Below are 10,263 nucleotides of genomic sequence, written 5' to 3'. Positions count from 1 at the left end.
AAGTAGCACCACTTACCGGTACTTGAGAGGCAGGAATCTGGAAAACTGGGAGAAGGACAGTGATCCAGGCGAGGAGCTCCATGTCTAAAAGGATCTGAGCAGCAGTGAAGGTGCTGGGATGAGAGTTCTGCAGCAGTCTGGCTGGAGGTGTCCAGTGTCCCAGTCTTTTTCTTAAAGATGTGCTTTTTCCTAAAATGTATACTTACTGTATAACTAAGCTGGAGTGAGCTCCTTCCCATATTCAAGATCTGTTAGAAGCCACAACACATCTTCCTTAATAGATCCAGTAGACAATGGAATCGGAGCTGAACTGAAAAACATAGCATAATGAAGGAACAAGGACATTTGGCAGATGAGGACACAATCATGTGACATCCATAATTTTTCCACTGTAGTCCATGTAGATTTAAGGTCTTGGCATTCATGTCTATGAAAACTCAAGCACTCACAAGCATTTTACTAGAAAAATAATGAAGAATCTGAAATAGAAAATAAGTTCAACAAAATAGTGTTCCATATATTCAATTAATATATTTATATTTAAATATTTCCTATTTTAAAACTATACAGGACATCTCTCCTTAAAAGGCCATTGACGACTACAGCACCTTTACCAGATATCAAACTGGTTAACAGTATACTGTCCTTCCTGGTATAGCATAATATTTAATATTGATGCAATGCAACACTACAATTGTAACAAATATCAAACAACTACAATGATCCCAGGCTTCTTTTTTGCAGAATGAAGAATTCACCTATGAAACAAATGTTGGTATATAAAAGGCCATAGTAAACAAAGTAGAACATCATAATAGCCAACAAAGCACATTGATGTACTGTAGAGTGAGAAGGTTGTGCAATGTAACACCCTGATCTCCATGCCAATGTCCCAAGGACCTTGTTCCAGAGTAGAAAGAACCAAATGCTGCACATAGTAGTGGGGGAGGAAATAGAGGAAACTGTGGCAAAATTTACTCTCAATATCTGCCCTTCCATGTGCATATCACTGAGTGTGAGATTCCTCAGAAATGTTACTTGTGTCTATTACTAAACTGCCAACAAGAAGTGGCACAACATGGTCCTCTTTCAATCTTAGCCTTTCTTATTATTTGGACAGAGATCTTGTGAGCAAGGTGCAAGATACACCTAAGAGCCTTAATATCACTTTTCCTGGAGAGCAGTGGGGAAGAGCAGTGCGTGGGAAGAGAATGGGCTGTAGTGTCACCACACCGCCATGTGGTTTTGTGTTGGAGAGAACAGTTTATTCTTCTGAAGATCTGAGCTTCGACTGTGCAAGTGAATTAACATAACGTTAACAAAACTTGTGAAATTCCTTGGACAGCCCACCAGGTCCTCCTGCCTGCAAGGGAGGGAGTTCTCATTTACTGGGTGTTGGAAAAGTCTGAAACTCTCAAAACTACACAGACATGATTTGATTAGGAATCATAATGTAACTGATGAATCTAAAATATGAAGTGTAGTAGGCAGGAACATGGAACCTTACTGAGGGTTGAATTGGATCTGATTCATTTTAGGTTTTATGGGGTTTAAAACCTGAATACAATGACACTACTGGTGACCAACCTGATCTCTTGTCCCTGTTACTTGTATAACTCTACTGGTGCTGCACAGGCCTGGTTTAACAAGACCATTAACATGGGTCTCCTGCTACTGTATATCTGTATCCAATTCCTGCTCTGATCCTCCTAGAAGACAATTTCTCCAATAGGTCCCAGGCAATAGGTCTATTCTCTAGGGTAATTCTTTACAAAACAAAACCATTCACATCTCTACTACAGTACATCAAAACTTTAGATTTCTGTTTACTTTTCAACAATCTACTTGAGAGACGTCAATGAGCCTGTGCAAGATCCCAGTTTATTAAAGTATTCATTATTCTCTGATTTAGTTTTTTTTATTATTCAGTACAATTTGTTAAACATTTATTTTGTCAGTTTTGCATATTGCTCACATCAACTTATGAAAATGACCTGCTGGTATAAAAGAGTACACAAACAAGTCACGTTGTAAAAATGTATCAACCAAATACCTTAGTAATTAAATAATATCCATTCATGTGTTGTTGGAAGTTCATGTGTTGTGTTAAGGGAGAGCTTAGTTAATTTTAAACCCTGGTATTTTGTGTTGTGGCCATTAATCCTCCTTATATGATGTAACAGTTTTAATTAGTATTGTACTGTATGAAGGTTGAGATAGGATCTCATATCCTGGATGCCAGAAGAACAACAGCAGGTGATGTAGACAGGAAATGAACACATTTGACCTCTCTAGTGGCTGAAACTCTGAATGTAGGTTGACATGAACAACATACAGCTTTATCTCTCATACAGAACACATACAGTAGATTAGATCATACTGTATATTCAAGACCATATTAGATTAAGTGCAAATAATAGAATAATAATTACATACAGTGTTTTGATGAAAGACCAGATGGAAACAGTCATTCCTCAGGAAGATGCCTTGATTATCAGTTCTCATAAAAAACTATGGCTAATTTTAATTTTGTTACATGAGAGACTAATGGCACAGTCAGGTATATTATTTTTGTGTGAACCCACTCATCATGAACATGGGTCATGATTAACTTGATCACAACATGTCTGTACGTGTAAAAGTACCAAACTAAGTTTATTTAGTTTTACAAACTTTGTGGAATGCTTTCCCTGAAATATACCTGTATCATTTTACATATGAAGTACAAATATTTTACTGAAAGAAGTATTTACTTTTTTGGGTATAAATGAACATCTTTTACTGACTCAAATGAGCCTCTAATATAAAATGAGTTTCCCCCACAAACACCATGAGATCTGTAAATGTTTCCTCATTTCATGCTCTTTAACTGTTCAATCATGGTGAATAAACATGTTTGAGTGGAAATAAAAATATCATATCAATGTGTTGTCATTTCATTAATACTGACTAATGTTCACACTACCAAAACAATTTAACAATTGAGGATATTTACACAGATTATTTGGGAGGCTCATTATTCATTTAAATGCAGGTAACCAAAAACAAAAAAATGAGAATGTATTCTTCTTTTTTAATCTAACTAAAGAATTATAATTTCATCACATGATCTCAATACAAACAACTTTTTAGCAATGAGATCCCAGTCAGTTTAAGCCTTTACCTGCACTTACTGTATAGAGAACCTTTAAAATCCTGTTCTCTCTCAATGCTGTGGAACTAGGTGTCCAAGTGGCTGCCTTGCTTTCTCACTGCATGAGGACTGACCCTGAAACAACCCCATGCTTGGACCAGGTGCAGCCAATTAGCCATTGTATTGACACCTGAGAAGAATGAGTGTCCTCAGCACTGGGTTCAGCGATTCCTCAAGGCAGCTTCTTTAGCAGCTTTGAAATGCAAAAATCCATCCTATTTTCTTTAATTGAGAGCTAAATGAAAAAAAATCGAATAACCAATAATGTAAGAGTATATGGTATTTGTTTTGTGTGAAATACTCTTTAAAAAATTCCAGTTTTGACAAAGCTGCATCAGAAAGAGGCATGTAGCTCATCCTTAAATCCAGAAGAGGGCGCCATTCTCTACTCGGGTCTTCCTCTCTGGTTTAGTCAGCCCAGGCTTTCATTTGCTGTATCAAGCGAGCAATGGCTCTTTGGGAAGCCCTTATTCTAGACAGGCCATGTTCATTCCTGAAGGATTATTCATTTGCAGGTCAGGGAGAGGAGCTCTAGTCTACATTTTGATTCAATAAGGGAGGAAGATATTAATAGCCTATTCAAAATGATCCCTTGGTTCCTGGCACTTTGACATTCACATTTCTGCACGAATGTGAAAATATTCACAAAAAAAAATAGAACACGTCGTCCAATAACTCACAGGGGAATATTCTACGTTGATGTTTCCTGGGCTAAACATACTGTTTTTTTATCCCAGTAATATTTACACACGGCTGCACCAGTAAGATTAAAGACAGCATGAATTCCAGTGGTGCAGGAGCTTGGAGTGCCATCACACAGCTACTGGGTGCTTGATTCCTGACGGGGTCGCCTTCTTTAGCAGGATATTTTTTTTTTTGCCGTTTTAAAATTTACTTTATAGCCAATAGCGTAGTCAGGGGAAACTCCATTAATTTAACTGTACAAGACGGTAGAATCATCACGTCAGCTGATAGTGTTTCCCCTCTCAAAAACAGAAGGCAATGTTTGTTGAACAGGTCGTGTAAAACTTTAAGCATGCGTGTGCATACTGTATGTAGAGAGTAGAAAGAGACCTTAGGTCGATGAAAGGTGTTTCTTCCAACGTCAGATAGTCTTTAAGTAAGGAGCTCATTGAAGGCTATTCTCACCAGTAGCCGGTGAACTCGTAGCTAAGTAGTGCAGTTAAAAGCTTTTAGATGTGTAACAGTGCGGCAGTGGGTGGAGCCGCGGTCAACGCCAGTAAAAGCCGACGCCCCGTTTGAGGGTGTGAGGTCTGCAAAACCCGAAAAGAGAAGGCACAGCGGTCTCCAGTCTGGACCATCGCTATTTAGCGGGGTCCAGACTGGAAGAAAAGGAGAGCGAGGCCAAAAAAAAACTCAACCTGTCCCCACTGCATCCTCGCAGCGGGATAGGAGGGGGGACTTTTTTTTTTTTTTAAAAAGGCAAAAGCCGCGGCCTCAACGCTCCCTTCACAACCCCTCCCCCCAGGGACTGGAGCTGGAAGGTTCCCCCTGGCGGGGGGCTGCTCAGTGCGTCTTAAAGGGCCTCACAGGTGCAGCTCGTCCTTAATTAATTAGCCAGGGCAGCTGTGGTTGTCAAGACAACGCGTCGCCCTAAATTCAGCGCGCAGCTCAGTCAAACTCACACATGACGGAGGCCACAAACCAAGAGCTGGAACAGCCTCTGCTGCCGTCTTGCCACAGGACTGCTGGACCTGCAGTGGCAGGCGTTTAAGATTGCTATGCGTTTCAAGTGCAACCGTAATTAAAAGGCTGTAATACGCATCGTTTTAATTTTTATTGCAAAACGTGAAAGTCTTGATCTTGACATTCTTCTTCAGTGTTTCACCAAAGTGGTCTGTGTAAGAGTCCTCTTCATAGAGGAGCTTGCTGCTTCTTGTTCACTTCACCAAAGTGACCTGAAAGAGGCAAACAATTAGAGCCTGCACAACCAAACACCTTGATCCACATACAACTCATTTAAAGAAGGGACAGAATTTGAGCTTCTATAGACTGATGGTAAAACATTGTTCTTTTGAGTCATGAGCAAGTCTTTTGGAACTGTCATGTTTGCATTATATCTTATTTCACTTAAACCCTGGTATAACCAAACAGGAGCAAGGTTGTGTGTTAAGATGTCTTGGTGTCTAGAATTGGTCTCTTTAGGTTTCCATTGTAGTTGAATTGTTTTGGTCAAAATATTTATTTAGAATTAATATTGGCTCAGAGGGGGTTGTGTCTGACTCCTCTGTGACGCCCACTGTCATGTGCTGTACTATTTGACATGTGGAGAGTCTGCAGTGCCTCAGAAGATCTTCCAGTCTACCATCTAAAGCAGGAATGGTCCTGTGTGCTAAAAGGCAGCTGGCAAGCTGTAGAGGCTTCTGGTAGTAGCAGGCTGAGGCTACTCAAGTGATCCAAGCAGAGAGACCCCACAGACATTTGACCAGAGTGAAGTGGTCAAAATCTATTCAAACAGCCTTTAGTATATGAGCTGATCAGAGCCATCTACCTGAACTCTTCACTGCTTCATCTTCTCTGTTCCCTACTCAATTAGTCAAACTTGCCCTCAGGTGAAGATTAGGTGTATAAAAGATGCATGTCCATGATCTTAAAGGCCAATGACTCAGAATCACACATTTCAAAGAGAGCACTTACTGTATCTTCCTTCTATTTTCATAGCTAAGGAAGCGCACATTACCACAAAAAAACCCATCAATTGTGGATTGTGATATAGAAACGCAAGCTTGGATATTATTTTACACTTCAGTGGATTTTCGCTCTTGTGACTTGCCTTACCTGAATGATATGCTGAAGCCCCTGTTGCTGACAGGCCCATCGGTACGGAACTCAATCACAAGAATGGGGCCGAAAATTGGATGGGAGTAGGTGTACTGGAGCCACAGAGCTTTGGCCCAATAAAGCTTTTAAACGTGACATCGTATATCGGAATGTGGTCAGATGTGCAGCCCTCCGAGTCTTGTATGTCCATCGTCTCAAAGGAAAATGAGATCTAGATTTATAAATAAAAAGGAAAGGTTTTCTCATTTTTTGTGCTGCGAGGCTTGCGTTCCCCCCCCCCCCCCCCCCAACAGTACAGATATCTCACTGGAAAGAATCACAAGCTTTTTTCAGGATGTGGAAAACGATAGTTAATCTTAAATATTAAAGTGGGTTAGGATGAAAGCACAATTAGTCCAGCAAGAGTCTAATAACCCCATTCCATGAAATTCTTACATGTACAACCTTAATAGTTTACCTGTTGAATTTGAATAAATTGAAGTTTTTCCAGGTTTTATAAATGAAATGAAGACCAAATTGGCAGATTACATCAGGTTTTATTAACGGTACAAAGCTCGCAAATAAAAAGTAACACTTACCGGTGACTCTGCTTCTATGCGCCACAGGCAGTTTTTGTTGTTGGGGTACACATTAAAGGGTCGTTAGTGGAATAACTCTTCCCTGTGCCTTCCGATGAGACCCTGACAGTCATTCCACAACCTTAAAGTTCAAATGAACGAAGAACCAGAGTGGAGACAGAACTGTATTCATTTAAAAACCTTGTTACCTAGCAGGTAAGTCATGCTGGGTTTCTGGGAAACAAGATGACTAGAAATAGAGCTCATTCAGCCTAACAAGAATGGACCAACAACAGGACTCCTCCTGAGGCAGGAGGGAGTAGTTGTCATAGTTGATGTCTGCGTCTTCGATTCTCCATCTAATCAAATGGAACAAAACAGTATTGATTGTAGAGTAAACCACAGCCTGATTGCTCAGAAAAGACGTTTATGCCGATGTGGAAGAATCTCGGAGACTTGCAGGTCTAGGGCAGTATTAGTGTGGCAGGTCAAAGGCAGAGAAAGAGTACAGGATGAATCTGAACGAGGCTCACTGCAGTCGTAGAGTCTGTTGATCTTCAAGATGTCGATGCCAGTCAGCCAGCTGTCCATTCCGATTTGTCTTGTGCTGTCAGGAAAGGGCACCAGTGTTTGCAGACCATGTGGTTTAGCAAAAGCATCCCTGCAAAGAAAGAGAAAAATCAGTTGTTCGTCTATACATTGATCACATTGTTTTCATTCTGACGTCCAGCTGAATGCATGAGGAAAAGGAAAAATCAATGATCAATACTAAAGCTAGTGGCAAATTAACCACATGCCTTTACAAGCAATATCCCAAAATAGGAATTGACAAGGTCATTCCAGAAAATTCTCATTTATCTGATAGTTTTATACCTCTGAGCTTATTAAAAGAGGAGAGTAGACATCAGTAGGAGGTTCCTTCCCTTACTCAGTTTGTTGCAAGACTACAAGAAAGCTTTAACTGGAGCTGCATTATCAAATGAGAACAGAACTAGAGTCTGGGATACAGGCTATTTAAGAACATACAGCAGGGACGTGGATGGTAGACATGATGTTAAAGCTGCAAGAATATTCAATATCCTTTATTGTGTTGACTTACATTTCCGTGGTACCCATGAAGATTCATAAGCACTTTATCCCAAGACAGCAATGACACACTTACCACAATGAAAACAGATATAGCCACAGCCACATCATTCCTATAAAAGGCAATAAGAAGTTACTACACTAGATTCCAAATAGGCAAAAAGTCATTGCTGTCTGAATATGGAATGATTTATCACTTGCCATGTCCCCCCCCCACTCCCAAGGTTGCAGTTATGCATTTCATACAGTATGTAAAACCTCCTTTCCGTTAAAGACAGTATTGTCGTTACAGGGAAGATTACGAGGGACCTGATAGACATACAGAAACCTCAAAGGAACCAGTGAAGAGCTTCTACAGTGCCAGAAGTCGTCACAAGTACACTTACACTTGAGAACAGACCTTCATGGTTTTGGATCACCGTCCTGCTGCCCAGTGAGTTCGGAGGCCTGCTTTTGGACCTGGGCAGACAAGACGCTCCTGTCTTTCAGGATTTCTTCTGCTGCTGCTGCTGCCATCCTCAGGGACACCACCGACAGAGACCAGTAAGCCAGTTCCAGAGGCTCAGGCCACGACTCTCTCTCCCTCCCTCCTGCTTCACACATGGGCTCAGGCTCACTTGCACTTCCTCCACATTTTTAACTTCCCATCAGTTTGATCCAGGATTTTCCTTTTCGTCTGTCCTTAAGACCTTACAGAAGAGTTACACTTCCCAGCAAATTCTAATCTGGTCATTTAGTTTTTAGTGCTGATGAGTGACTTGTATCTCGCAGTGCATGGTGATTTGAGATACTTTCACCCCTGACTCCTGGAGTTTGTCTACAACCTCTTTGCCTGTTATTTTAGTGTTATTTTCTTCATAGTTCTAGTGAAGATTCTGTCATCAACTGGTGTCGTCTTCCTTGGATGAACTGCTCTTTATCAATTGCTTATTGCTCCAGTAGGTTTTCTTTTTCAAGATGGTTTGTACTATTGATTTCACAATGTCCAGTCTTTCAGCAGTGGTTCTAACCGGAATCCTCTTTGCATCTTCTAGCTTTTTCCACCATTGACAACTCATTATTTATCATCTTGCCTTACCCCTAAACTCAAGAAGCAGATTAAAAAAAAAAAAAGCTCCAAACCTTGGAATCATGGCTATATACTCACAGCTCTTGCACTTTTTTTCAATTAATGCAATATTGAACACCTGAGCAAATAGAAACAGCTGACAGCCATTTGTCCCAGTAATTATGCTCACCTGATTGAACACAACAAATGTTCTAACATGGATTAACATGTATACAAAATAATACCTAGAACTAAAATTCTGTACCTTTCACTTACATTGATCTTAAATACAAATTGCATTGGTATACAGCAAAAATGTCAAATTTCACCTCACTGTCCCGATATTTTTACTTTTCACTGTATGTTTTTTTTTACCTTGTTTAGAAGAAGCAGTGAAGGCATTTGAGTAAAATACTCAGTGTCTAAAAGATTGTGATGCAAATGTGAACAAAATGGTCCCATTTTCTGCTTCATCTTTATGTTCTTTATTGCCATGTGAGAGAGGGAGCTTCCTGAGGGGTTTTGAGTCTGTTTATAGTATCTGCTGTATCTGTATCTAATCATCTGAATTAGAAACTTTTAATGCTCACACCTTTCCTGTGCTGTTTGACCTCCAATACATATTGCCTTGGCAGCAGTAAGAATACAAGATGGACATGAATTCACTCATTGTACTGCATTAGTGCAGGACAGTGGAACCTGTTTAAAAAAGTCAAAAGCTTCAGCGGGCGTGACCAGTCCTGAGGTAATCAGGACATTCCAGTAACAGCACAGGGTGCACATTTGAGATACAGCAGAATGCACAGCCTGAGTGAAGGGCTGTGGTCACTATCTGTGTAAATTGACCTTTATTGAAAAGTAGTTTCGAAACATTGACCTGCAGATAAGGTGTTGAGGCCATTGTTCCTCTTGTGTAGAAGACCATTTGGGCTATCATTACTGTAGCTGGTTAATTACAGTTTGCTCATGTACAGAGCTCAAAGAACAATCTCCCAGACTGCTCTCAGTTTTATGTCTTGGAACCCTCACACCTGCTGATTTCTATTCCTGATTATATATAATTAGACTAATCTAGCTATCTAATATCTAATTAGCACTTTGAGAAGCCACCTTTAAAGGCACTATATAAAATAACGTTCATTATCATTAATAATGTTAATGATTAATTGTATGATAATTAATATAATTAATAATTAATATAATTAGTTATTATAATTAATAATTATTAATAAACCGTGACATTGTGTGACCCTACTGCGGTTCTCCCGACATTTCTAATATGAAAGAAAATTCCATGAAGACCAGATTACAGTGTGCTGCTGTGGTGAAGTGGACAGGACCTTCACACCTAAACCTCTGATCTGCTGGTCGGCTGGTTAGTTACATAATGAGGCTCAAACTGTTGTGAAAAGCCTTCAAAAATATAAAGAAGCATTTTATACTGCCATCCCTTTCAGTTCCCACTTACTAGAGAGCTGGGACTCTTTCTTGTGTTCTGTGTGCGAGTGAAACAGACTTAAATAGAGTTGTACGGGAGACCGTGTCTGTATCTGGCCTGGAGAAAGCTTGTGTAGCTG

At 40.1% G+C, this 10,263-nt stretch overlaps 2 long non-coding RNA genes across 2 annotated transcripts; both read right to left on the bottom strand.

Moving 5' to 3' along the window:
• Positions 1 to 4,972: 4,972 nt before the first annotated feature.
• On the bottom strand, positions 4,973 to 6,208 carry LOC148645270 (uncharacterized). The gene is made up of 2 exons (XR_015928600.1): positions 5,993 to 6,208; positions 4,973 to 5,112 (listed from the first exon to the last, which is right to left on the bottom strand). It is a non-coding gene; the product is annotated as an uncharacterized LOC148645270 (long non-coding RNA).
• A 371-nt stretch (positions 6,209 to 6,579) lies between these two features.
• Positions 6,580 to 8,741, bottom strand: LOC148645269 (uncharacterized). The gene is made up of 3 exons (XR_015928487.1): positions 8,025 to 8,741; positions 7,086 to 7,213; positions 6,580 to 6,911 (listed from the first exon to the last, which is right to left on the bottom strand). It is a non-coding gene; the product is annotated as an uncharacterized LOC148645269 (long non-coding RNA).
• Positions 8,742 to 10,263: the final 1,522 nt, after the last annotated feature.

This window comes from Lepisosteus platostomus, chromosome 19, assembly GCF_059453375.1.
Source record: "Lepisosteus platostomus isolate fLepPlt1 chromosome 19, fLepPlt1.hap1, whole genome shotgun sequence".
In the NCBI taxonomy this organism is placed as follows: Eukaryota; Metazoa; Chordata; class Actinopteri; order Semionotiformes; family Lepisosteidae; genus Lepisosteus; species Lepisosteus platostomus.
Note: the sequence above shows the minus strand (reverse complement) of the source record. Positions and strands in the feature narration are given on the sequence as shown.